Genomic DNA, 27,670 nt, shown 5'->3' with positions numbered 1-27,670 from the left:
GTCTATTCAACTGTAAAATGGGAATGCTAGTATCAACTTTGTGTGATTGTTGAATTTATGAAATAGAGTCTAGTACACAATATCTATCTATCTATCTATCTATCTATCTCTCTATCTCTCTATCTCTCTATCTCTCTATCTATCTATCATCTATCATCTATCTATCTGTTATCTATCTATCTATCATCACCAGAAGTCCTATAGAATTGCCTGGCCATCCAAAAATATATGCACACTTATGTGAAGCATATTATTACTACATGGTTGAATCGGTTTTTACCATGTTCTGTCTCACAAAAATGTCTTCACATTTGAATTGTTAGATTAGGCATCTGTTTGACTTTTTATGTTTTTTTTGCTATTTTTCTTGTATTAGTTTCCTAGTCCCATGAAAAAACAACTTCTATCATTTTGGAGATGAGAATTGAAGCCTAGAAAGATAAAGGCACTTTCCTAGATCCATGTAGATAATAAATGTCAGCGTTATGAATATTATGTATCATTTAGACATATTATTTATATCTTTCATTGTTTTCTACTCCATCAAGCTGCTACATCAAATCTTGGTTTCCTTGGTTTTCTTCTCCATGTACTGGGTAGAAAAGGGAGGAAGAAACACCAAAACACCATCTTTGGGTTTTAAAATGCCAGTGGTGAAGTGAAAAATCACTCTTAACGAATATGTTTTATTTAAAAAGGGTTGTTCCCACCAATTGGGAAAAAATATTCTCAAATCATTTATCAGACCATGATTCGATCTCCAAAATGTATAAAGAACTCACACAACTCAACAACAACAAAAAAACAAACAACCTGATCAAAAAATGGGCAGCAGAAATGAAGAGACATTTTTCCAAGGAAGATATACAGATGGCCAAGAGACACATGAAAAGATGCTCAACGTCACTAATTATTAAGGAAATGTAAATCAAAACTAAAGTGAGATATCACCTTACACCAGTCAGAGTGGCTATAATTACAAAGACAAAAAACAACAAATGTTGGAGAGGATGTGGTGAAAAGGGAATGCTCATACACTGCTGCTGGGAATGCAAACTGGTGCAGCCACTATGGAGAACAGTATGGAGATTTCTCAAAAAAATTAAAAATAGAAATACCATACAATCCCACCTATCCCACTACTGAGTATTTATCCAAAGAACTTGAAATTAATGAACCAAAGAGATTTATGCACCACTATGTTCATTGCAGCACAATTCACAATAGCTAGGATGTGGAAACCACCCAAGTGCCCTTCTACAGAAAAATGGATAAAGAAGATGCAGTATATATATATATATACACAATGGAATACTACTCAGGCATAAAAAAGGACAAAATTGTCCCATTTGCAACAACATGGATAGACCTGGAGGGTGTGATGTTGAGCGAAATAAGCCAGAGACAGAAAGACAAATGCTGTATGATTTCACTCATATGTGGAAGATAACAAACACATGGATAAAGAGAACCGATTAGTGGTTACCAGAGGGGAAAGGGGGGGGGGGGGGGGGGGCGAAAGGGACAAAGGGGCACATAAGTATGGTGATGGGTAAAAATTAGGCTACCAGGGGTGAGCATGATGAAATGTATTCAGGAATTGATAAACAATAATATACACCCGAAATTACACAATGTTATAAAACATTATAATCCCAATTAAATAAAAATAAAAATAAAAAGGTTTGCTGCCTTCACTTTAAACTTAGTTCTTGAAAATGCTTTCAATCTATTTCTTATCTTTGGAAAAAAATGGTTTCTTCATGTTGCAAACATCCCTATGAACAGGCGCGCTGAACAACTGAGATTTAGCCTGGGGACTACTTGGCCTAAAATCAACTAAATCAAACACACACACACAAGCACACACACAGATTATTCTTAAGGTGTAACGGTTGTTATTTCAGGCCATTTTTCGAACATAAACTTCAACTGTTCTTTTCTTGAAATTAGGGAACACTCACTGACTTGACAAGATCTAGACAAAGACTCAGTGGGTTGATCACTAAGAATTCTCCTCCTTGAAAACAGGTCCCAAGGGGGCCACGAAGGTTTTTCTGTCCTGTTAGTTTTACCTACTTGTTTGTGAGAAAGAAGGGCAGATGGCCAGAAACAGTTGGAACTAGGCATTAAACCAAAAGTAAGGGGGATACCTATCAGAGGAGGTCATGCAATTATTTTCTACTCTGTTCAATGTAGAATGAATATTTGTGTCGTTGAAAATCATAGGGTAAGAAGGAGGTAGTATTGTGAATGGCCCACAATAGGAAAAGTGGTTGAACCATGATGATTTCTATCAGTAGGGTTATTAAAATAATACAAATAGAAATAAGACACAGTGGGCTCTAATCCCCTCTTGTTTACTTGTCCCTTTATAATGGGTTATGCTTATGAAAAGGGGTAGGATGATATATATATAGATACTCATATAGAATTTAATTATGAGAAAGCAATGCCAGTACTTATCTTTGAGCTTGCAATAATTACTATACAAATAAAGGACTACTCTACAGAAAAATCTTTGTGTGTGCATGTGTTTGCACATAATCATGAATAGTAAAGCCAAAAAGGACATTTGAAAACATTTAATCCAACCTCATTATTTTACAAATGAAGAAACTGAAGCACAAAGAGTTGTGATGACTTGACTAAAGTCATATAGCTAGGGAGTAATAAAGCCATGATTAGAATTTAGCTTTGCTCAAAACTTGATACTACTTAGCACAATACCCTCCAAGTCCATCCATGCTGTTGCAAATGCCAAAATTTCATTTTCTTATGACTGAGTAGTATTCCATTGTGTGTATATATACATACACATTGTGTGTATGTATATATACACACACACACCACATCTTCTTTCTTCTTTTTCCATTCATCCATTGATGGGCACTTAGGTTTTTCCAAGTCTTGGCTATTGAGAATAATGCTGCAATGAACATAGGGGTACATATATCTTTTTGAATTAGTGGTTTTGTGTTCTTTGCATAAATACACAGAAGTGGAATAGCTGGATTATATGGTAGTTTTATTTTTATTTTTTTGAGGAATCTCTAAGTCAGCCAGAGAAGGACAAATACTGTATGATTTTACTCATATATGGCAGATAAACAAACAAACAAAGACGTAGATTCAGAAAACAGTTTGGTGATTACTAGAGGAGAATGGGGTTGATGGAGGGCGAAAGGGGTATAGGGGGATGTTTGTACAGCCACGGATGGCAACTAGACTTTTGGTGGTGAACACGATGTAGTCTATACAGAAGTCGAAATATAATGATGTACACCTGAAACTTATATGTTAAAAACTTGTGTTACCTCAATAAAAGAAAAAATTTGAAACTACCATCTAAGATTGAGAAGTAGTGTTTAATAGTAATTAAGACTGTGGTCTTGAAGTCAGAATAGCTGAATCTGCAATCCCAGCTCTCCCCTTTCTTAACTATGTGACCTTACCCAACTTACAAACCTCACCATGCCTTGGTTGAATTTTTTACAAAGTGGAGATAATGGTGGCACCTCATTGTTAACAAACAAGTGATTAAAATAGTTCCTGGTACATAATAAGCAACCAATAGATATTAGTTATCATTACTAATCAAAGTTTTTCTACTTACACTACTTACTTCTGCCTTAGAAAAATCCAAGGTAATATTTCTGAATCATTGCTCGATCTTTAGAAGAAATCTGCATGAAATAAACAAGAATTATGGATGAATGCTGTTGGTGTGATCTTCATTAACTAATGTGCTCATGCATAATCCTTAATTGGAATTTTGTAAGCAGCCATGAAATCTATAGCTATGTGTTCCACCGTTTATAACTTCGGTCCTGAGAACACCAAGACAGCATTGGTAACTTCACCAAGAAGTTGATCTTTAGTGAGCACATCCATTAAGTAGCAGCCAGCTGTGTTCCAGGAAGGTGCTAGTAGTAGGGTGGGGTATGAGGAAGGAAAGGTCAAATTGAATTTCAATATGGGGAATGAATAAAACCTATTACTCTGGCTGGTAGTTGCCTTGGAAACGAGCCAATAATGACCAGTGTACAAGGTACACAAAATACTTTTCTTTAAAGGAGTTTAAAACTCCCTCTTGCATCTAGGAACATGAGCCTAAGTCAAGTTACTCTTAGTCAAGTGCATTTGAAACCAGGGCTGAAGAGTGGAGTACGATGTATTGTTCTCAGCTGTTTTTAGAGTGATACTTTTCCATTTTTGATCAACAAAAGACTAAAGGCTAGAGTATCAGCTGAACTCTTCAGTTATTGGCCAAGTTAAGACTTAAATTTAAACATCTTGATTTTTTTACTCAATGCTTTTTCTACTAATAAGAACTAATATTTACTCAATTCTTACTCTGTGAACTTCAGTTTCCTCATAAGTATTAAGTAACTAGTTCAAGTTCATCTAGCGTGTAACTGGTGAAGCTGGGATTCAAACTAGGATTCTTTTCACACTGAGCTTGGTACATGGTAGGCACTCCATCAGTCTTGCTATCAGTGAATGGATTACTCTCAATTTTATTCTGTCATTCATTCATTATCCCATTTGTGAAATATTTATGTACTTCCCTCGTTCTGGGTATTACATTTTTATTAAGAGTTTATTTGTATTAAGAATTTAAGAGTTCACTGGCATTTAGGAAACCGCATTACATTATTGACTTATATTGAACTAACTGCCTGATCAGATTCAGTTCACCTGATTGCACTGTCATTCAGCCTATATTTCTCCATCTTATTCATACGGATATCGTGAGAGACCCTATTAAAGATCGTGCTAAACTCCACATACAGTCTTTTATAATATTTTCCTTTTAAAAATTAGCTCAAGATGCAGTATAGTATAATGGTTAGGTACTGTGATTTGAAGCTGGACTTAGATTTGAATCCAGGCTGTTACTTTCTAGCTGTATGGCTTGGACATGTTAGTTTTAAGTTGGTTTAAGGTCTCTAAGGTTTTTACATCATCTATAAGATTGGTATAATCATATAGCATGAAATAATGGTTCAACAATACAAAATAGTAAGATATGATAGTATAATAACATGAGATTGGTAATACAACTCTAGGGCAATTGTAAGGACTAAATGCATGTGAAGTTCTTACCAGTGTCTGGCACATAGTAAGTGTTGTTATTACCATATCTCTCAAATGGATATGGTAAGTACCTCATAGGGTGGCTGGGAGGTGTAAATGCAATGATGCTTGTAAATCGCCAGGCATATAGCTGGACCTCCTCCACCTACTGTCCCCTCTCTTGCCTGCAGTTACCTCCCTCCTCTTCTTTTCCAACTCCCCTCACAGTCCAAGTGCTCAAGTACAGACTTGGAATAGATCAGCTCAGGAAGCTTGACAATAACTCATCTTCCACATCACTCTCCATCCTCTGTTAGAACAGTTGGTATCTGCTCTATGAGACCCATAAGCCTCCCAAAAGATATTAGTTTTCCAATGGGTTTTTCACAGAGCACTGCTGAACCACAGGCTAATTAAAATCTTTACTCACTGCAGATCTGGGCTCCATCATACATAGTGACTTGGTGACGAAAGATAAATCCTCCGAGCTAGTCAGTCCTCTGTGTGATTTCCTTTATAAGAAACAATTAACCACACCTCATGACTTGGCATAAATGAGCCTATATAACAGCCTTTCACCAGTTCCTTCAACTTGGGTTTTTACAGCATACTATTTAGCTGCCTACAGTTGTGTTCTGGTGTCCACTGACTAAATAAAGAATGAGACACAAAAGTCATCACAGAATTAGCAGCTTGCTTCATTTCTGCTTGTTTTGTTATTAGATTACTGTAGGTCAAGTCATTTCTAATTTCTAGGTCTCAGTTTCTCCAGCTATGAAATGAGGGGGTCCTTTGGATCTTTTATAGTCTTAATATTTAAGTTCCCATATGATGTGGGTTTGTTTTTTTCTTATTCAACTGATCTGACAGTGATAATACCTCACATTTACGAAGATATTTTACCTTTTTTATAAAAGGCCTTCCATACACATAATCTCACGTTATCCTCACAATTATCTTGTAAGATACATAGGGACAAAAAACTTGAACATAGCATATGAATGTTAAATGACGTGCCCTTGGCCATATAGCATATTAGTGACAGAATCAGGATGGGACCTCAGCTCTTCTGACTCCTAATCTAGTGTAACCACACAGAAAGAAGAGTTACTGTAATATGGTTGTGTGCTGGTAGAATCTCCACTTAAAAAATCGTATCACCTGTAACTTCATTATTTTTTAAGGTAATTTATCTCCATTATTTTTAAGAAGATAGAGCTGTCACTTTTTTCAAGTATTTTTTCCTGAGTACAAAACTTCTTACATACCACAAAGACCAGTAAGTATCATCTGGTAACCTTTATAATGGATCATAAGTCCCCAAAAGCTGGTGTTACTTCGTAATACTCATGTTGTGAAGATATTTTCTCCTTATCAAATTTATGAGAGTCAGCCAAACAGTAGATGGAGAGCTTTAAATAAAGGTGTCTCCTAGACAAGCATGTCTAGAATTATCTATGATAATTCTATTTAACTGGACTTAGCAATTCAGCAACCTCACCTTTTAGAATAGCATTTGGAACCAAGAAAAAAGTAAAAAACAAATGTATCCAAGCAATAAAAAATGATTGTTAAAAGCCAATGCACATTATTGACAGGAGAACCCCTTTGAGACTTTCCCCGCACTTCTCAGAAGGCTGGTTGTCTGGTGTCTAAATCCTCAGCATATTACATGCGAGAAGAGGGGCTACAAGAGGCAGGCATACTGACAGCCAAACTGACAGCTGACAGTCTGAGAAAAGATGAGGAAGAGACAGAAAAGTAATAAAGCCCAGAAACAAAGACTCGCAAAGAACAGCAATCTAGGTTCAATTTCCAAGGGAGGAATCAGGCCCCAAGGCATCACTGCATAATAACGTAGTACACTATTCAGATTCCAAATAATGTCCCTAACTCTTTAAAACATTAGAACACAAGAAAAGGTAAAAAAAATTATGGATTTTTTCTCTGCTTTAAAAGGCAGAACAGGGCCAGCTCCAGTGGCCTAGTGATTAAGTTCAACACGCTCTACTTCAGCAGCCCAGGTTTGGTTCCCAGGCATGGACCTACGCCCCTCGGTTACCAGCCATGTTGTGCTGGCAACCCATATGCTAAAAAAACAGAAGATTAGCACAGATCTTAGCTCACGGTGAATCTTCCTCAGCGAAAAAGGGAAAAAGTTCTAAGGAGCAATAATGTTCTCAAGTACTAAATTTCAACTTGTCTAAAACATGAAAATAAAGGAAGACACCTACTAATTAGGTTTCATTTTTATTTTGGTTTCTTTTTTTTCGTGAGGAAGATTCACCCTGAGCTAACATCTGTACCAGTCTTCCTCCATTTTGTATGTGGGCTGCCTCCAAAGCATGGCTGACAAGTGGAATAGGTCCACGCTCAGGATCCAAACCCACAAACCCAGGACGCAAATGCAGAGCGCGTGCAGAACTTTTAACCAACCGGCCATGGAGTCGGCCCCCTATTTTGGTTTCTTTTTACTTCAATATAAATTAGCCTTAATCAAAAGGAAGGCGGAAGAAAGATTATTTTATTTTTAAGGAAAGTGGCTAAGAAATAAACCTCACCTATCTGGAAAACTGCTGATTCGAATGACTCATTCCTGACGGTTCTTCATAGCTGAAGTTTACTGCAGTTGTATAGCAAATTAGTTAGCATGAGTGATTTTCCCCCAACTTGGCCATCACAGACAGAAAATTGCCTACATTGAAATATCCTCTAAATTGACCCTCAATTAATTCCTTTCTGGGCATGGTAACGTTGCAGAGCACTTTAGGCAATGAGATACCAAATGCTGAGCTGGCTGCAAATCCCTTTGAGTAAAAGAGAATGTTTAGGATCACAACAGCAAAGGCTCAAAAGACACCAGTTCATTCCTAGAAGCAATGTTTCCCGCCTGAATTGTATGTATATCTTATAGATAGAAAAGAGGGGATTTATTTTTATAATATGTGGTCTCTTTCCAAAAATCTATGCTTTAATATATTACAAAAACCTGTTTATTCTTTCATCTCATAAAAAGTTAGCTGGGAATGCTTTAATACATCTTCCTGTTATTCTGAGTGGGCACTCTTATCTACCTGTGGCAAATGATGTGAGGATGAGTAGAAGACAGCTATAAATTCAGTACTTTTAAAATAAATTTCTTAATGTACTTAATAATTACCTTTGGGAGAGAAATGAAAACTTCCATACAGGGCCAAGGTGCAATGAAGAATTTGGGAGGGAGAAGGACATTTATTCAACCCTGGCAAGATTATGATTCTCCAAATGGTGTATTTTAGCTCTCTGTCCCCAAATTCCAAAAATAATATTCTGAAATTCAAATTAAGATCATATATCCTAAGCCTCATGCATCTTTTCTGAATTATAAAGATTGAGAACTGTTCAGCTTTATGGCTGATGCCAATTAAATGATTACATGTATATATATATATATATATATATATATATCTTTAAATTTGAATGACAGCCTATTTGTAACAAAGATAAGACAATCAGTTAGCAAGTTATATTTGTGCTATTTTATCCTATGCTGAAGAGACATAGTCTGGAACTGACTGAGATGAAAAAGCTTCAGACAACTCTGACCCTAGAGACCCATAAGACTGAACTGTTCCAAGGGACCTAGGCTTTGATATTTCTGGGAGTCTCATAAGTAGATCTTGAGATAGAAACTGATTGCAAGGGCATATAAATTAGACTAGTTTTTGATCCAATATATTGCTGTTCTAAGTTGGTTGAGGGTGTTATGCAGCAGGGGAAGTGTGATAGGCAACCAGTAGGGCTAATTGTGCTTATTATTGGCCTGGTACAAAATAATTATAACACACACGCACACACACACATCAGATCATGGCTTATCTTGGAGCTACACTGTAAACTGGTAGAGCACTCCCTTCTGTGTAGTGCTCTGCGAGGGAAACATCACCTCCCCCTCTCATTTTCTCTATTCTATTTTGTTCTTCTCTCCTCTTCTGTCCCCTCTTCTCGAATTCTTTAGTGGCAGTGAAAAAGTATTATCATCAAAACTGTTAGGCAAACAAGATACCTCAGCATATCTTGGACAGAAGGCAATGTTTTCTAAACATTTGGCTTGCATTTTCTGCTTCTAATGTAATTTTTTGGTCTAGTTTTGTGGTGGGGATGGTGGATCCTGTTGGCTTTAGTCACTTGTTAGTTCACTTTGAATGTATTCAAATGCTATGTCGTAGAGTAGTTTCTCTTAAGCCTGATTAAATGAGGCTGATTGAGCTTCACAGCAAGCATGCTGCCAGAATCTGCTTAGCAAGAAGTGCGGTTGGAATTGAATGCTTCGGTAGACAAACACAGGCAAGTCTACATACTTCTTTAAGTTCGGGCTGATATATTGGTTTTATATTTGCTTGGCTTTCGATCTGTAGGATAAGATCTATTTTCTCTTTTAAAATTAGGTGACGTAACGTAGTCAGAAATCATGCATGTATGCAGTACTTGTGGAGGGTTTTCAGGCAGGATCATGGGAATGCTGATGAGGTCTGGAATACAAGATTTTGCTAATGTCAGTCACCCTAGTTAATTGTCCAGCGTCTTCTTCATTCAGTGTGTATTTTTTGAAAATGCTTGTGTTTTAGGGTAGTTACTAGTATGGTGGAAAGCACAGTGCTCAGTTTAGGGACTGATAGAAAATGACAGAGGCTGTCTTTTCCCTCAGTACGATGTCACTAGGGAAACTCCATAGGAAAACTTAGAAAGTGTTATCTGGTTGTATATCTGTAGCTCATAATATGTAGGTAGGAAGATAGAAAATACTTCGGTTTATGTATAAGTACTAGATGCAACGTTTTTAAGGTGGGTAAAATTGTTTATAGTCTCTTACTGGACATAAATGAAGTCAGTGTTTAAAAATTAGAGGCCGAAAATGCCATTGGAGAAGGGTCTATTTTCTTATGCATGATTTTATACTATGCTAATGTAATTAAGTGCAGATTTGTTATTTCTGCTGTGTAGAGTCGAGTCGTTTGCTTTTTGGAACAGGGCACAAATAGACTGTTTACATACCTGTTACACTAGGAATCTTTTTCAAAGACGTTTTCACTTTGTGGAAGAAAGTAATTCAACTTTCACTCAGGTGGATTGTGACTTCTCAGAAATCATTATGCATGACAAAATCAGTCATTTGGATATTAATTTTGTTTATTGTGATGAAATATGAGTGCAAAAATAGATTGGCCTTGCTTATTAACTTTCCTTTACAAAGCCCAGATGCTGCTAATATCAGCGGACAGCTTGTTTAGCAAAATGAAAATGTTAAAGAGTTTATTTCCAGAGTACCATGGCTATCAACTCAGACTAGTGGAAATGCTAATTACCTCAAGTAGTTCATGCAAGTTGATTTCCCGTGTGACTAAATAGCTGATAGATATCCGTGCATGCACACTCAGATAGAAACAAGCCCTTTGTTGAAAGATGAGAAGTGTCAAATGCCAAAAAATTTGTCAATATAAGTCATTTAAAAAATTGTATAGGGGAAGTGAGCAAAAAGAGAATTTATGATAACAATAAAGGTGAGTCAAAGCCTAGAGTGATAAAATCCAGTTGACAAATAACACTTGTTGCTACTTTTCAAACCTGCACTGACACTTTTGAAGAAAATGTAATTAAATCTTGGCTAATGTATTTACCTGTTATTGGGAACTACCTATATAATTCTCTGTGAATGTTTAGTTTGTCATCTCCACACAATAAATTTTGTTTCTTAATATGTAATTAGACTATTCATCCTATTAGTCTTCAGATTTTGTTAATATAAATAATCGGATAAACATTTATCAATCTAAGAAATCTGGGTTTTCCAATATTCTAACATGCCCTCTGCAAGTAACTTGTTAAATAAGAGAATTTGAGATTGTCTTACTGTAGTACACAGTAGGTTTGTAAGTATGAGTGAAAGCATACATAAACTGACAATACTTTGTTATTAAATTCATATGCCTATCGTTGAGACTTATGACTATCTTAGGGGTACTGGCCCTACATGTAGCCCGGAATATATTTTCCAAATCTGAAAAAATGTCGGAAAATTATGCTTTAAAATATTTACATCTTATGTCACTAAGCCTTTATTGTGCATCGTCATTGCAAAGAATGCCATTTAAAGGCTTAAGCAGTATCGTGGTGCTTTAGTCTTTCACTTAGCAGAAGGACAATTAGTTCAGAAGTAACTTTCCTGTCACTTTCCTGATTAGTGCTGCTTTATTGCCTGAATTTGGCAGGTGGCTATTTCATTACTAACCAAGATGAAACTCTAAGGTATTTCCAGTATTCAAGTGATATCTACTGTCTCCATAGGAATTGCCTCAGACTGGTCAACTGGCTGAAATTTATCTTTTAAATATATTGCGATGCCAAAGACTGATTAGAAACTACTTAGCCATAAGATATGATGAAATCCAGCCATTTGTCACAACATGGATGGACCTTGAGGGTATTATGCGGAGTGAAATAAGTCAGAGGGAGGAAGTCAAATACCATATGATCTCACTCATAAGTAGAAGATAAAAACAACGACAAACAAACACATAGCATTGGAGATTGGATTGGTGGTTACCAGAGGGGAAGGGGGGAGGAGGGAGGGCAAAAGGGGTGATTAAGCTCACATGTGAGGGGATGGACTATGATTAGTTTTTGGGTGGTGAACATGATGTAATCTACACACAATTCAAAATATGTTATGATGTACATCAGAAAATAAACAAATCAATGGAAAAAAATAACAAAAAAGAAACTCTCACTAGTTTCCTGACATATTCTGGCTGCTCCTTTTGGTTAGTTATGCTTATCTAAGATCTATGATAATGCAACTGTAAAAAGTCAGCCACTTCTAGAATATCATAAGTATATAACAAGAAATGCAATTCTGGGTTTAAGCCTGGTGAACTCTGGCATTCAGTCAGATATTTGATTATTATAATCAGGTTGTCCCAGCACTAATCATATTTAATGTTAGTGAGGTTTCTGTTCTTTATTTTCTATGAATAAAACTATAATTTGGATATAGATATATTTAGGGGATTAAAGAACATTTGATCAGAGTTTCAAATATATATATATCTATCTGTGTATGACAATGGAAAGAAGAGCTAAAGTGATGAGGGGACACTTCATTTGGGAGGGCTGATCCAAAAAGTTCTAGCAGAATACATCACGTTCCATTGCTAATTCACAGCAACAACTCAACAAATCAACAGGTATTTGTTAAGCCTTTTTTTGTGTGTCAGGTACATGTAGGAAAAGTAGAATAAAGCTGCATGTGTTATATTCTGTTTAATTGTTAATTAATTGTTTAAGTAAAGGCTGCAGTTAAGTGCTAAGCCTATTTAGAAGGGGCATTTACTCTAAGAAGCGTTGGCTATATGTGGTCAAGGCAATTTTTACATACTGATTATAATGTACCTTTATAAAAGAAAACACGCTTAATAAGCAGTTACAGGATTTTAAAAAATGTTAGTAACAACAGTCAACTTTGGTTAGGGATTGATTACAGAGTTTCCAAATTATACATATTATTGCTTTTTTTCCTTTCTTCTCCTGTTTTTTGATCCTTTTTTCCTCCCTGAAGCCTGAACAGGTAACACTTTATATGTTCCGTTTTTCTACTTATTAGTACCGACGGGAAAACATTTAATGAGAGAAGCATTTGAAATAAGAGATTTGCAATGATCTGTGGATTGATTTCGATTATCCATGCTATCTTTATACACTGGTATTATGGCTAAGTAAAAGTTGACAATACTATCAAAATATAACCTAAGTGTACCAGTCACATCAAAGAAGGCATCAATATTTTTGCTGTAATTTCAAAAATGACTAAACTTTTCCTAAATACAGAAGCAAAAAGAAAAGCAGATAGCATGGAGAGTTTTGCTACCATCTAAAGCCCTGACTGAGATTTACAACTAACACAAGGATTTGAAATGCAGAGGGCCATTGAAGATTAATTAGTACTGGGGAAGTTTAGTAGAACACAAATAAAATAGACATTACCACTTCAGACAGAGCCTCTAGTACATCTAGTAAAGGGATTATTAAGTAAGCTTCCACATACCATCAATGGCGTTTACCCTCTGAACTATAAACTAGTTTTGGCTATGTATAAGATTTTGTGGAAATTTCATCAGCGGGTGAGTTTGAATCCTCCTCTCTTTTCTTTAGCCTATATGTAAATATCAAAAGTGAAAAAGGAAATTTCTAATCTCAGCTGCTGAAATGTGGTCATTACGAGGACTCAATTTTGCAGAAGGTAGGAAATTACGAAAAATATGGGAAACATGTAAGTAAAGAAAATAACAGTCAGATGCTGGGAAATACCATCAAAGTGGATGAGATAATTAATTGATGGTGGGAGATTCCCCCTTTTTCATGAGCCAAACTTTGCTTTACTGAGTGGCATGCTAAGGATAACTTTTAAAATACAGGCAGTCCTGGATTATCTACATGAATGGGGTGTACAATGATATGGCTATTTGGGAACTGTGTATATTTAAACAAAATTTGTTGTATGCTATATATTATAAAACTATTTTTGGAGTGGGGCATGATGAATTTAACTTCCTAATGGTATATTATGTTAGGTTTACAAGGGTAAAAGAGAGAGAATAGAGGGCAGGGGAAAGCCAGATTGGGGAAAAAAAAAGTGCTGTGGGTTATCCATATGCAGTTAATTGAGACTTGGCTATTTATTTTGATGTTCTGTTGAATAATCATTGAAAAAGCTGTTTTTCTTCTATATTTGTAGCTTCTGCAGATGTCCCCAGAGGGTGCAATTTTAATAAACTGAAAGAATATAAATGCCCTAGGTTTCTAAGTGTGTAAAGCTTTTATGCATATATCAATATGTATTATGGTTGAAGAAAGCATGATTAATTTACCAGAGTTCATGTTAGTCATGGAAATTCTAGAGTCCTTAAGGAGGCAGTAGCAGTAGTTAGGAGGGGGGTGATGGAGGAGGGGTGCACACAGATGTAATTTCTCTCCTCTCGTGAAGTTGTTTATCTGTATGTCTCCAAATGAATTTTGGACACCATGAATGAATCTATTCGTCATGACTCCATCTTAAATAAAAAGCTTATTTTCTTAGAGTCAGAGATTGTGTCTGGTTAATGCAAGTAGGAATTCCACTGTCCTGGCATCACCTCTCTTCATGTTTAGCCTTTCTGAGAATTTATTTGCCAACTCCGGATGAGGCCATTTCTGATCATTCTATTTATTTGTTTTTATTGGTTATTTTATGCTTTAGTTCCTATTAATAGTCAATCACTGCAATTCTGGCACGCAGTCATGTCAGTAATTAACCAAAAGCTTGCCAACTAATTAATATACACATAATGAAATAATAGCATCCCAATTGCTCTCTGCTACAGCAGGAAGTCTCTTATGTGACAGATAAAAATAATTAAATCACCAAGACTGTAAACTTACTTGGTGACGGTAGGTTAACTAAAGCGCAGCTTTTGTTCATCTATACTCTTCAGGCAGTTACAAATGCAGCTCTTGAACGCCCCAGAGACACAGCTAAAAGAGAAAAAAGAGGAAGGGAGAATTTCAGAGGCTGTGAAAGGATAGACAAGGAGTCTTCTCAAATTGTTTATTAAATATTTTAATAATTGAACAGTTTAGAATGAATGTTTCATTTTTTAATGACCAATCTCAAGGGAGAAGGTTTATTTTTACTGAAAGGAGAAGGTTTATCTTAATGACAAATCTGAAGGAGATAGGTGATGTGAGAATTTTGCTTGTGTGTAACAACAAAAGTGATATCCAAATTAAATACATCTGTTAATGTTACAGTGCTGTAAGATATCAGCAATGGATCTTCAAATCTCTCTGGTAATATTATTTTCTCTCTTGTATATTAATAGCTTCTTTCTGTTATTATAAAGTTTCCATTTACTCTTGGGTAATTCATAATTATGGAAAGAAATTCTAAATGTCCTGTATTATTTTGGGAAGAGGCATAGAGAAAACTTAAAATGCCTATAGCTGCTATTTAAACAAACAAAATACCTTCCTTTTAATACTGTCAATACAAACAGTCTGACCTTTCTTGTTTCCTGGATGATTCGGAGACCAGAGCTCATTAGACAGTTTTACATGATATCCTGCTATCTTTTGACATTGTTTAACTGGAAAACATCACAAGGCAATTTCTAAAAAGGATTATAATGTTGTGTCTCAATTTTTAACATCCATTTGTTTAAAAAATCTGTAGGTAATTTACTGATATAAGTAGCAACGTTGATATACCTACTTTTGGTTTTGCAGAGCAATATTTTTCATGTTGTCTGATAGCGTTGTGACCAAATCAACTTTAGAAAGAGACACTATGGAGTGATTTGGGGGTGGGGAAGACTTACCAAAATATCTTTGGTAACTGCTCAAAATTCATCCATGACAGATTACTCCCTTTGAACCTTGAACAAATTTAATGTTTTAGACTCCCTTGTTACATTTAAATACCCAGTGGTCAGGGGAACATCTTAAAGCAAATTATTATCAATTGAGAGTTTATTGGAAATTCATTTTCCCAAATAAAGCCCCTCTAGATTGGAAGATAGAATGACTATTAAAGGAATGAAAGGAGGTGTGTGTTGGGGGTAGAGGGTTGACAGTAGAAAATGACTTACAATTTTGCCTTTGCATTGCTTCTATTTGTGGCTAAATTCAGATATTGCCTTTCACTGAGGTCAGAATTTTAAAACCAGCCCATAATCTCAGGCTATGCTAAAATTTTGACCTTTTGAATTTTAAATAACCCCTTTTCTAGTTAGGTTTCATGACGTGTGTTTTTTTCTGGTTCTTTTTGAGATATCCTTGTCATGGCAATTATGCCAACAAAATTAATACTTATCAAATAAATATAAAGAAATCTCAATTTGTTTGAAGAAGCTATGAGAGAAGACAGCAGTATTAATTTAAAGAACTTCAAAGCCTGCAGGTTACTTAATTATGCCTCTTTTTTGCTTGTCAGATTCAATTGATTACATTAAAATCCAACAGAATTATTTTGCCTAATAAAACACGATTTATAATATAAGGCTTATAAGAAAATTAGATAATAATGTGAAATCACTGAATCCCTCCTTATGTCGAGAATCAATAAAACAGACCCTGATTTCATAGTCCATCACTTAGAGTTTTTCACTTTTCAATGTAGCATTTTTGCCATTCTGCTAATTTATTTATATTGGATGTGTTAAATACATTTGGAGTTTCATGTTCTCATTTTAATTAATTACTTTCATTCTATTAACTTTCATTTTTTTTTATAATAGCAATTACTATTTATTGGCAACTTAGTGTTTTCCTTTTTTGTTTTTGGTGAGGAAGATTGGCCCTAAGCTAGCATCTGTTGCCCATCTTCCCCTTTCTTTTTCTCCCCAAAGCCCCAGCACATAGTTGTATATCCTAGTTGTAGGTCACTTTAGCTCCTCTGTGTGGGATACTGCCACAGCATGGCTTGATGAGTGGTGCTAGGTCCATGCCCAGGATCCGAACTAGCAAACCCTGGGCCGCTTAAGCAGAGCATGTGGACTCAAGCACTTGGCCATGAGGCTGGCCCCTTAACTTTCATTGAAAATAAAATTGATTAGGGGCTGGCCTCTTGGCCTAGTGGTTAAGTTTGGCATGCTCCACTTCGGCCACCTGGGTTTGGTTCTGGGCACAGACCTACACCACTCGTCAGTGGCCATCCTGTGGCGAAGAGGTACATACAAAATAGAGGAAGATTGGCACAGATGTTAGCTCAGGGCTGATCTTCCTCAAGCAAAAAATGAGGAAGATTGGCAATGGATGTTAGCTCAGGGTGAATCTTCCTCAGGAAAAAAGGTAATAAAAAGAAGAAAAGAAAACACCCCACAATTTCGTTATTTTAATGATAATATCTTTGTTGCTATTGAGTTTGAATTACTTTGTATATTTATTGCCCTATGTATTTCCTTTTTTTTTTTTATCTTTTCAAGTCCTCTGCACATTTTTCTGATGGGCATTAGAATATTTTCTTGTTGGTATGTACGAACATTTTATGTGATTAGGATATTAATCTGTTGAAATTTTTGCAAATATTTTTATCAGTTTATCATTGACTTGTAGTGTTGTTTACGGCATTTTGACATATAGAAGACTTTTCAAACTTTTGTCATCATATAGACGTCTTCAGTAGTTCTTTTGCTTAGAAAGTCCAATCTTAGATCCAACAAATATTTACCCTTATTTCCTCATTAAATATTTTTTCGTTGAACTATTTGATCCATTTGGAATGAATTTTTATATTAGGTATGAATAATAATACAGCTTTGTTATTTTTTCCAATTAGCTAAAATAATTGTTTCATAACGATTTATTCACTAATTTTTTTTTCTACAGCTTTGTGATATCATGGTTCTGATAAAATATTGTCCTTCAGAAAGCTGCTGCAACAGCATTGTCTCCTGAAAATTCTGAACTACTTAGTGCATTCCAAAATATTACCCATATTTCTGTGTATGCACATTCCATGCTCTTCCATCACAGCAGCCACAGCCTCTTTTAAAATACTTTCCTGCCCCCATCCTCTTAGTGCCCAGAGCAGTGCTGGGTACAACCGTAGGTATTAAATACAGCACAGTGGCTAAGGCTAATGGCTCTGGACCTGGACTTGCTTGGTTTGAGTCATGGCTCTGCGAAATATTGCGTTTTGAGAGTAACTTATCTTCTCTAAGTCTCAATTTTCCCGTATATAAAATAGACAAACTATCATACCTATCTTGCACAGATTTTGTGAGAATTAAACGAGATGAAGCATGTGAAGTCTTTACTTCAGTGCCTGGCACAGTGAATACTCAAGTGTAGACACTTTTCAAATTACTACTGTTATTATTGCTATTATTATTATTGCAGTAGCAATGGTGAGGGCCAGCCCCGACAATAGAAGGGCCCTATTGAGGACAGAGAAGTTCACTGCCTCCTGGATAGAGAAGCAGAGGCAATCTCAGAGTTAACTTTGTAATGACAGGCATTATGGTCTCCTCTTTGTCATAGTGTCATACGGCAGAAGAAATCAAGGGACAAGGGGAGGAAAAGTGCCAGAAGAGTATTCTCTAGGTATTTAGAGGACATACTCATTCTATAATTTTATTAGAAACAGTAAAATAATACAGCCATTTCTGCTTGTTGGTTGCAGTGGGTGCTAAGGTAAAAATTATTTAAAATAGCTTCTTCATTGACCTGATTTGGCCTTAAAATGAGGTAAAAATCATACAATGTTACACACAAGGAACCATCTAATCCAAACCCCTTATTTTACAGATGAGGACACAGACTGACACAGAGAGGTTAGTGACTTACCCAAGGTTACTCAGAAAGTACATGTCAAGTTTGGAGTTTGATCTAAGGATTTCTGAAATATAGCCTTGTGTTCTTTAAATGGCCTTCCTATCCATAACTTAATTTGAAAATGGCGATAGAATAGAGAAAAACAACTACACAACTCTTAAAATACTATCTCGTCAAATTTCTAAGATTTCTAGTCCTAGGGTAAATGATCAATGCTGTTTTGTGTCATAAAGTACGTTTAATGGAAGACAGCTGGATGCTGTGGTTAGAGAGCAAAACAATTTTTATCCTAAAATTCATAGCACTCCATATTTATTTGAACATGGTTATCAAGTTTGAGTTTAACAAAATAAAATGGACTGTGGTTCCACTGTGCCCCGTCTGATAATAACTTCATGTAAAGCCAGTTATTCCAAGTTAGTGTTGATCCATCCCATTGATATGTGCAGAGCAGGTGGAAGGAAAGGTGTATTCCAAAATGACTGTTCGTATATAAACATTTCTTCCACAAATGCAACTTGCTTTTCATTGGTATTATTCCTTGAGCTCTATATTCATAACAGGTGATCTGGAGACAGAAATTAAAATAAATTAACTCAGCTGGTAAACTGACTAACTAGGCTATATTGATCCTCGTTCAGATGAGTTTAGTTTGGATAAATGATTTTCCTTAAAATATAATTCCCTGATTTCAAACTGGCTCATAAATGAGGAGGGTCTGAGAGGGAGCAGAGATATTAGTGACGTTAGTGGATCTCATTAGAATTCCATTCATATAGGCCTCTCGTGACTCCCTTTCAAATTTTTTTTCTCATTAAATCAGCTGCTGGCTTTGTGTTCTTACAGCATGGTGAACACTTCGGTTTGTATAATATTTTTAAACGGTGATTTAAATTGTGGACACAATGATAAATGTAAGAATATGATACTTTTATGTGCATTGCTTTGGAGCTCTCAGCTCTATTCTCTCAAAACCCTATCTCTTTGATCCTCCAAAGCAGGTAATAAAATATTAGAATTCTAAAACCTGGCACAGTGCAATATATCTGACTGTCATTACTGAGGCCAAAAATATAGATTTGACTCAGTAGCAAAAGAAGGCTCAGGGGTAACTTAATACCTTCAACTTTAAGAGAGAGAGAGAAAGAGAGAAGATTAACAGCATAATTTCAGGCATAGGTACTTTTCTTCAGGTTTTCACCATGCTTTTCTTACTGTCCAAACAGAGAAACAAAATGAACTATTTACCATTCCAGTCCAAAATAGGCCTGGAATGCTTGAGAACATATGTCAGAGTCCTATTCTTCATGTCAGCTGTGCCCCTGGCATGAACTCAGGCATGATATTTACGAGGACTTTGTACCAATAGCATAGTCATGATTAAACAGGTGATGTGAGTTCTCAGCCACTATGCTCATTTCTGGCCTTTCTACCCCTTCTTCTACTACACTGTTTTTCTCAGCAGAAAATTGAAATGGTGTGTAATTTGAGGCAGTCCTGTTGCGGCACTGTAGCTAGTTAAATTGTCAGGTCCTCTAGGAAGGCCAGTATTTTTTCTGCCAAGTACTGCTACTGCAACATATTAAATTATTGTAAAAACCATAGGACAAATGGTCAGTATAAAAACCAGACCGTGATGGGCAATTGGCTCTTATCTGTGTGTTTGTCTCTTTTCCCTAATGAGGCTCATTAAGGGCTTATACATGAGAGAGAAGATTCAGTGTTGAGCACTCCTTTCTAAATGTCCCTGTTCAGTTGCCTCTTTGTGCAAAGACAGAAAAAATATTAGAGGCCATCCTGCCTTGCTTATTTTTTGACATAGAAGACAAAGTTTTCCTTTTTTCCCCTTCTAATATTGTTAAGCAAGAATGTGTAACAAGTTTAAAAGAGCAAAACAGAAAACTACTTATCACTTGTGTACTATTTCTATGAAGTAGTGGTTTACCTTACACTTACTGTACAAAACACTTTCATAAATTATCTCATTTGATCCTCAAGCAGCACTTTGAGGTACTATTGGCCCTATTTTTCAGATGAAGCAATTGAGGCTCAGAAATATTGTGACTTGCTCAAGGCAATTAAATAGTGCAGCAGGAATGAGACTGTTGGATTTTTAGGTAAAAGGAAAAACTGAGAAAGTTAGACTAGAGAAATAATTTTAGATCATATGAGGCTTGAGAAGATTCATTTGTCAGTGCCAGTGGCAAGCGGATATAAGGCCCCTAGCACTTTTTGCTCAGGCTAATGCAATAATTTTGAATGTAGTCTAAATCATCACAGTCAAATCTCCATTTACAACCCACGTAGGAAAAATAATAATGCAAAGAAGGATTTTAAATCTGTCCATTCAGAATCAGTGCACCGTGTCAATGCTTTTTGAAGCATCTTATTTGAAGAGACAAATCACAATTTTATATAGTCAAGAAACAGGTGAAGTCACATTCTTGGTGAGGAATCACTTGGTCTTTAGGATAGGCAAAAGTACTATTATTGGAATTCTAAAGGGGAGTCACTGTCCCCATGCACACAAATTTATGGTTTCTGAAGTTATTATAGATATCAAGGCATGTCTTTGATGAATAAGGAATATTGAGAATGCAGCCAGTTTTCCCATTTTGCGTAACTACTTTTGCTATGGCGAGTGTACTATTTTCCCATCACATTGAGTCGCCAAGAAACTTGGGAAATTTCTTTACAAATAGATGGGGGATTATTTCTGCAGGATTTAGACTAGCAAAGCACAGTACAGAAGTCCCTCCTTAGCAGTTTTGCTTTCCACAGTTTCAGTTACCCGCAGTCAACCAAAGTCTGAAAATATTAAATGGAAAATTCCAGAAATAAACAGTTCATAAGTTTTAAGTTGCACGTTGTTCTAATTAGTGTGATGAAATCTCATGCTGTCATGCTCCATCCCGCCTGGGAGGTGAATCATCCCTTTGTCCAGCGTATCCATGCTGTATATGCTACCCATATGTTAGTAACTTAGTCGCTGTCTGAGTTATCAGATGGGCTGTTAGGGTACTGCAGTGCTTGTGTCCAAGTAACCCTTATTTTACTTAATAATGGCCTCAAAGTGCAAGAGTGGTGATGCTGGCAATACGAATATGCCAAAGAGAAGCCCTAAAGTGCTTCCTTCAAGAGAAAAGGTGAAAGTTCTCCACTTAATAAGGAAAGAAAAAAATCATATGCTGAGGTTACTAAGATCTACAGTAACTTTTATTACTATATATTGTTATACTTGTTCTATTTTATTATTAATTATTGTTGTTAATCTCATACTACGCCTAGTTTATAAATTAAACCTTATCACAGGTATGTATGTATAGGAAAAAACATAGTATACATAGGGCTCAGTGCTATGCATGGTTTCAGGCATCCACCAGGGGTCATGGAACATATCTCCTGCATATAAGGGGGGCTACTGTAAGTGTTCAGCAAAGTTATATGTATCACCTTTCAGATATTTTTGGGATTTGTTATTTTGACATTACCCTTCTATCTTTAGTTTTTGCATTTTTTTGGAGGAAAAAATCTATTTGCTTTGTTTGGTAGTAGGAGAGATTTACTTAGGAAAGAAGACAGAGCAATCACCAAGTTTCTTCTCTTGAAGGAATTGTGCTGAGATTTGAAAGAGCAAAAACTGATAGATGGCAAAGCTGAGGCATAGGCCAAACTGTGAATTAGGACAAGTATATCTTAAGCCCAACTTTCCGCCTTTCTGTCCATGTAGCGTCTGAAGTTCTGTATCTTTTTCTGATGTCTTTTGCCCTTATCCACTTATCATACTAAAACTTTAATGTCCTCTGCCCCAATCTCTTGGCTAGGGAATTGATAAACCACCTGGAAGTTGTTAATGAGCACAAATGAGGTTTAATCTGTCATCCTCTGGACCTTCAGATTCAGGCATTATCCAAAGTAGGGAGTGAAAATGTTATCCACTGTGACAGGCTAATGGCTGCGAGGTACTTTGAGAGCCAATGTGTGTTTTCCATGTCCCTGGTATAACACTATGTTCAGAGATTCCCACTGCCTGCATGTGTACTTCAAGTTCTGGCAGAGGATTTAAAAACTATGGGTGTTAAGGTGGTAAAGAGGGGAGGAGAAGTGGGGGATATAGCTCAAATTAGTGCTATTGATCTCAAAATATGAAACAGTCTACACTTAGCCATATAGTAATGATTTCTACAATTAGTAGCATGTAGACCTTCTGCAGAATGGTTCTCAGTGGGATAATTTACACATTCCCTATGCTCACTAGCACACGTCTAGTAAGTGCCATACTGAGACTTCACTTCAGGTCTGTGTGCCTGACTCCAAAGCCATTCTTTCTAATATCAGAGTTTCCATACAAGGCATGATCCACTCTCCTTGTTCTCTCTCTTTCATGTGTTTAATCTCATTGAATTCAGTTCTACTTATTCCTATGCCCATCCTCCTGCCTCACCTTTTCACCTCTCTTGTAGCTCATCTGTTGTATGTTTTGACACTCTTATTTTCTTGTGACAAAACACTTCCATATCTGTCTATGTGCAAGGAATATGGAACTAAATGGTTTGGGTTTGAATTCTGAATCCACCACTTATTAGCTTATTTATATGAACTTAAGCTAGATACTTAACGTCAGTTTCTTGATCTGTAAAATGGAGAGACCATTAGTTCCTATATTACAGAGTTGTTTGTTGGATTAGTTGAGCCAAAATATATAAATCACCTAGAACAGTACCTGGAATATTTTAAGTGTTCAATAAATGTTGGCTGATTATTATCTTTCTCCCACCATCTTGCTTTAATTAAAGCAAGGGCTTTACCTGAAATGATACTTAAAACTTTACCTTACCCCTGTGCTTCTCGTTTTCTATATTGATGGACTTGCTAGACTCTACAATCTCCACTCCACCTCGGTATTTCCCATATGTTCATCTTCCTTTCCCTCTGTTGTAAAAGAATGTGTGCCTATTTTTCTTGGTTAACCCTTAACCTCCCATCTCCTTACCAACCTAACGTTTTTCTTGTATCTTTGATCTTTCCCTCTTCACTAGCTCCTTCCTCTCAGTCTGCAACTATCCTCAAGGATCATCTCTTCCTCTCAAATCGTTCCTCATCTCTATTGGTTACTCAAATTTCAGTCCTATAGCTAGTCTTTATATCACCATTAAACTTTTTAAAAATTTTTTTCCTTTTTCTCCTCAAAGCCCCCCATACATAGTTGTGTATTTTTAGTTGTAGGTCCTTCTAGCTGTGGCATGTGGGATGCCGCCTCTGCATGGCCCAATGAGCAGTGCCATGTCCGTGCCCAGGATCCGAACCAGTGAAACTCTGGGCTGCCAAAGCGGAATGCGTGAACTCAACAACTCTGCCATGGGGCCGGCCCCCACTGTTAACCTTTTTAAAGGTAGATGTGTGGCACGAACTTTGCAAGTAGAGAGCGATATCGCAAACCCTTCTCTAATATTTACAAGCTGGGTAATCTTGAACATGTTAACATCTCTGAGCCGGTTTTCTCATATAGAAAATGGAAATAAGAATAACTACCTCATTGAATTGTTGTAAGAATAAAATACTGTATTTTATTTTTTATTTTATTTTTATTGCAGTAACATTGGATTATAACATTATATAACTTTCAGATGTACATTGAAATATATTTCGAATTTTGTGTAGATTACATCAATTCACCACCCAAAGACTAATTACAAGCCATCACCACACATGTGTGCCTAATCATCCCTTTCACACTCCCCTCTCAAAATACTGTATTTAAAAAAGTGCTTAGTGCAGGTAATGTTCTGTTTCTTGATCTTGGTGTGGTTAAATAGGAGTGTTTAGTTTGGGAAAATGCATTGAGCTGTATGCTATGGTATGTGCCCTTTTTTGTATATATGTTATACTTTTATTTAGAAAATTAAATAAATGATAACACAGTTCTTCGTATGGAGAAAGTACTCAATAATTGTGGCTATTATTACTTTTATTACTAGTATTGCAATTTGGATTCCACTTGTACCACTCCAGGTTCATCAGTGACCCCTAAACAACATATCTAACGTCTTTTCCTGTTTGAAGAATGAACACCATCACTTTGAATCTTTTTCCTCCTTTGGCTTCCTCAATATGCCTGAACTATTCCACTCAAATACCAGTCAACTCAGCCAGGTTTTTGTTAGCAGACTTCTTTTTAATTATGAAAAATTCTGTGAATTCACATACACATACATTCAGAACCTTCTGTAAATAAATACATACAAATATGCTTCCATAAATATATATGATTGTTAACAGAGTTTTCCTATCTTGGGGAGAAGAACTGCTGAGCTATTATCAAGAAGTTAGTCAGTGAGGTTAGTTTTGACAGGTTAATTGAGTTGATAACAACAGGTGTGGAGATGAATATGCACCTGAAGTAGGATGTGGGGATTATCTTCACTGAGCAATAGTTTAATTTCAAGAAGTAAAAGATATCATCAAGGAGGTGTATAAAAACATACTTGTCAGACTAAGAGGGGGAATAGGAGTAAGGGGACAGGGAAGGAATTTTTAGAGAGGTAGGATTGGAGCCAGACAATAGTGGCTTCCATACGACAAGATTGTCTGGAAAGCCAAATCTTGTGCTTGTGATATACAATTAATTGTACATTAATCTCTGAAGGTAAAATTTAAATAATTGCAATAAAAGGTGAAAAAAATCATTAAAAGTAACTGATATTCCTATTTGAGTGGTGGTAGAGAGAACACTAAGACAGGAGCTAGACAATATGGGTTCAAGTGTCAGTCCTTTTACTCAGGTAGTAGTGCTGCACTGGGTAAATAACTTAAACCCCTGAGCTTCAGTTTTCTCATCTTCTGATGGATATAATAATCTCTTGTCTCAATCATTTTCAAAACTTTGCTGTGGAGCTCAAATAAGATAATATATGTACAGATGCTTTGCTGCTCACATGGCATCACACAGATGCAGGAGAGGATTTGCAAGGTACTTGTTACATATCCCCTCCCATGCACCTGCCATGTGATTGGGTGCCACTACAGTACAGCAAGTGATGTCAAGGAGAGCGATGACCAGTAGATGGATGAGGGCTGTAGCTTAGAGAAGTAGGTTGTATTTGGAGGCATTTCCCAGAGTACAGACCTGGTGGTGAGTTCTCTTGCTTTTAAGAGTTCAGTGTTGTTTGAATTCCATTCTGAATGTGACAACCTGCTGCTTATTCATAGGTGAGTCACTCTTTCTTATAAATTTGTAGTCAAGTCCCCGTAATCAACTGTGCGTGACTTGTATGGGGGATCAGTGAAGAAAATAGGAAAGAAAAAAAGTGAGGTGCTTTTGTTGCTACTGCTTTTATTAGCTAATATTGTAAAGATGAAGAATAAATATCTTAGGAGTTAAAGGATCAACTAACGCTGTGTTCTATTTAGATTCTCAGAAGGATATTCATGAGTTTGCAATCGGGAGAATTTCATTTTATTGGAAATGCTAAATTCAGGGTTAAATGTTTGGGAAATGGAACTTAATAACTGATATAATTTTTGGAATCTTTCCTGCCTTATAACAAATCAGAGGTCTATCTTGTCTGAGTTACTTGAGCCTTACAAAAAAGGAAATGGAAAATATGAATCAAGTGCAATTACACAGTTAAATTGGATTCATGATTTCATTTATATCAATGAAATAAGGAAATGTGCTAATAGCACTTTTGCCCCTGTCTTGCTATTTGGCAGGATTTTGCACATGAATTAGAAAAGACAGGGCAAAAAAGGGAAGATATTCTGTTTATTAGACGATACATTCAAAATGGCAATCCATAATGTCTCTGAAAATCTTGGGAAGCTGTAATTTCTATACTAATATATGATATGGTTATTGTTATGGGAATTGTGCCAGAGATTCTTTGCAAATACTCCCCAGTAATAATTGAAAACTCACCAAATACAATGTAGTTGTAATATTTATCAAAATGACTTATTGACTTTTATTAAGTTATTATCAAGTCATGAATTTGACTGGCTCTGTTAACAAAATGTAGCAATGGCTATGTACTCATAAGAATTTATTCTTGTTTTCTAGCAAATGGTACATCCTTGGTTGAAGGGAATGAGAAAATACATCTGAAAGCGTTTGAAATCTGTGACAGGATATTCATAAACCCTATTACTGTATTTTTATTCTTAGTTTTATTTATATACTTTAAAATGTATATACTTATAAATATATATAAATATCCTAATATATTATATACGTGTGTGTATTATATATATAGTCTTATGGGACAAACAGAAGGGGGATTGAAGAGTAATTAAACCTCGCCAGGTTTCCCTGATTACCATTCAGCACATAAAGGTACTACTAAGTTACAAACATCTTACAAGGGAGCTTCACAACAATATTAACAAATGAGCACACATTAGTTTATCAGATAAACTTGCATGAAGGTGAAACCCTGGGGAATAACAGCAAATGAAGTGTTATGCCCCAGTTCCAAAGAGAAATTTCCCATTAGTTAAATAACAAAAAGTAAAATTTCCACAATTTAAACGCGGCAGCTCAAATCTAGCTGCTGTGAATAGGTATGTAGGCTTTTGAATGACACACTCAACTACCAAAAAGATAGTTTTTGGCTGCAGGAATCCAAAAGTTATGTCAGTCATCATCATCAGTTAAGTTCATATAGCAGATATGTATAAGATGTATAAGATTCAGAGGTTGAGCAAACAGGAGAGACACTGCTTTGAGACAGCTGATTAAGGTGGCAAACACCTGTTTTTGTAAAAGTAGATGTGAGCCAAAATCTTTTACCTTGTTTGCTAACTGATTCTAATAATTTCCTTAGGTCAGAAGTAATTCACGTATGTTCACACTTGTAAAACTTTCACTGTTTTTTATATTGCTGCTACCTTTCCCACTCACTATCCCTTGCTTTCCTCTTTCAACATCAGTGGCTGGATGTTTTGGGGTTGTTGTTTCGTTTTGGGGTTGTTTTTTTTTTTTGCCTCTTCTGTCTAGATTCTGGGAGACAGAAACCCTATGTGTGGCTTCTTCCCAAAACGTTCTCCATTTGCTTGAGATGCCATTTAATCCTGGTATGTATGGGGTTCGGTGGAAGGAGCACTACACCGAGGTTCAGATGCCTGGGCTCTTTTTCTAGTTCTACCACTAACTTGTGTGATTTGGAACAAATTTCTTCTATCTTGGTCTCAGTTTCCTCATCTGTAAATAAGGAAATTAGATAAAATTATTTTTCAGGTCTATTCTAGT

The sequence above is a fragment of the Equus quagga genome, chromosome 10, assembly GCF_021613505.1.
Source record: "Equus quagga isolate Etosha38 chromosome 10, UCLA_HA_Equagga_1.0, whole genome shotgun sequence".
In the NCBI taxonomy this organism is placed as follows: domain Eukaryota; kingdom Metazoa; phylum Chordata; class Mammalia; order Perissodactyla; family Equidae; genus Equus; species Equus quagga.
Note: the sequence above shows the minus strand (reverse complement) of the source record.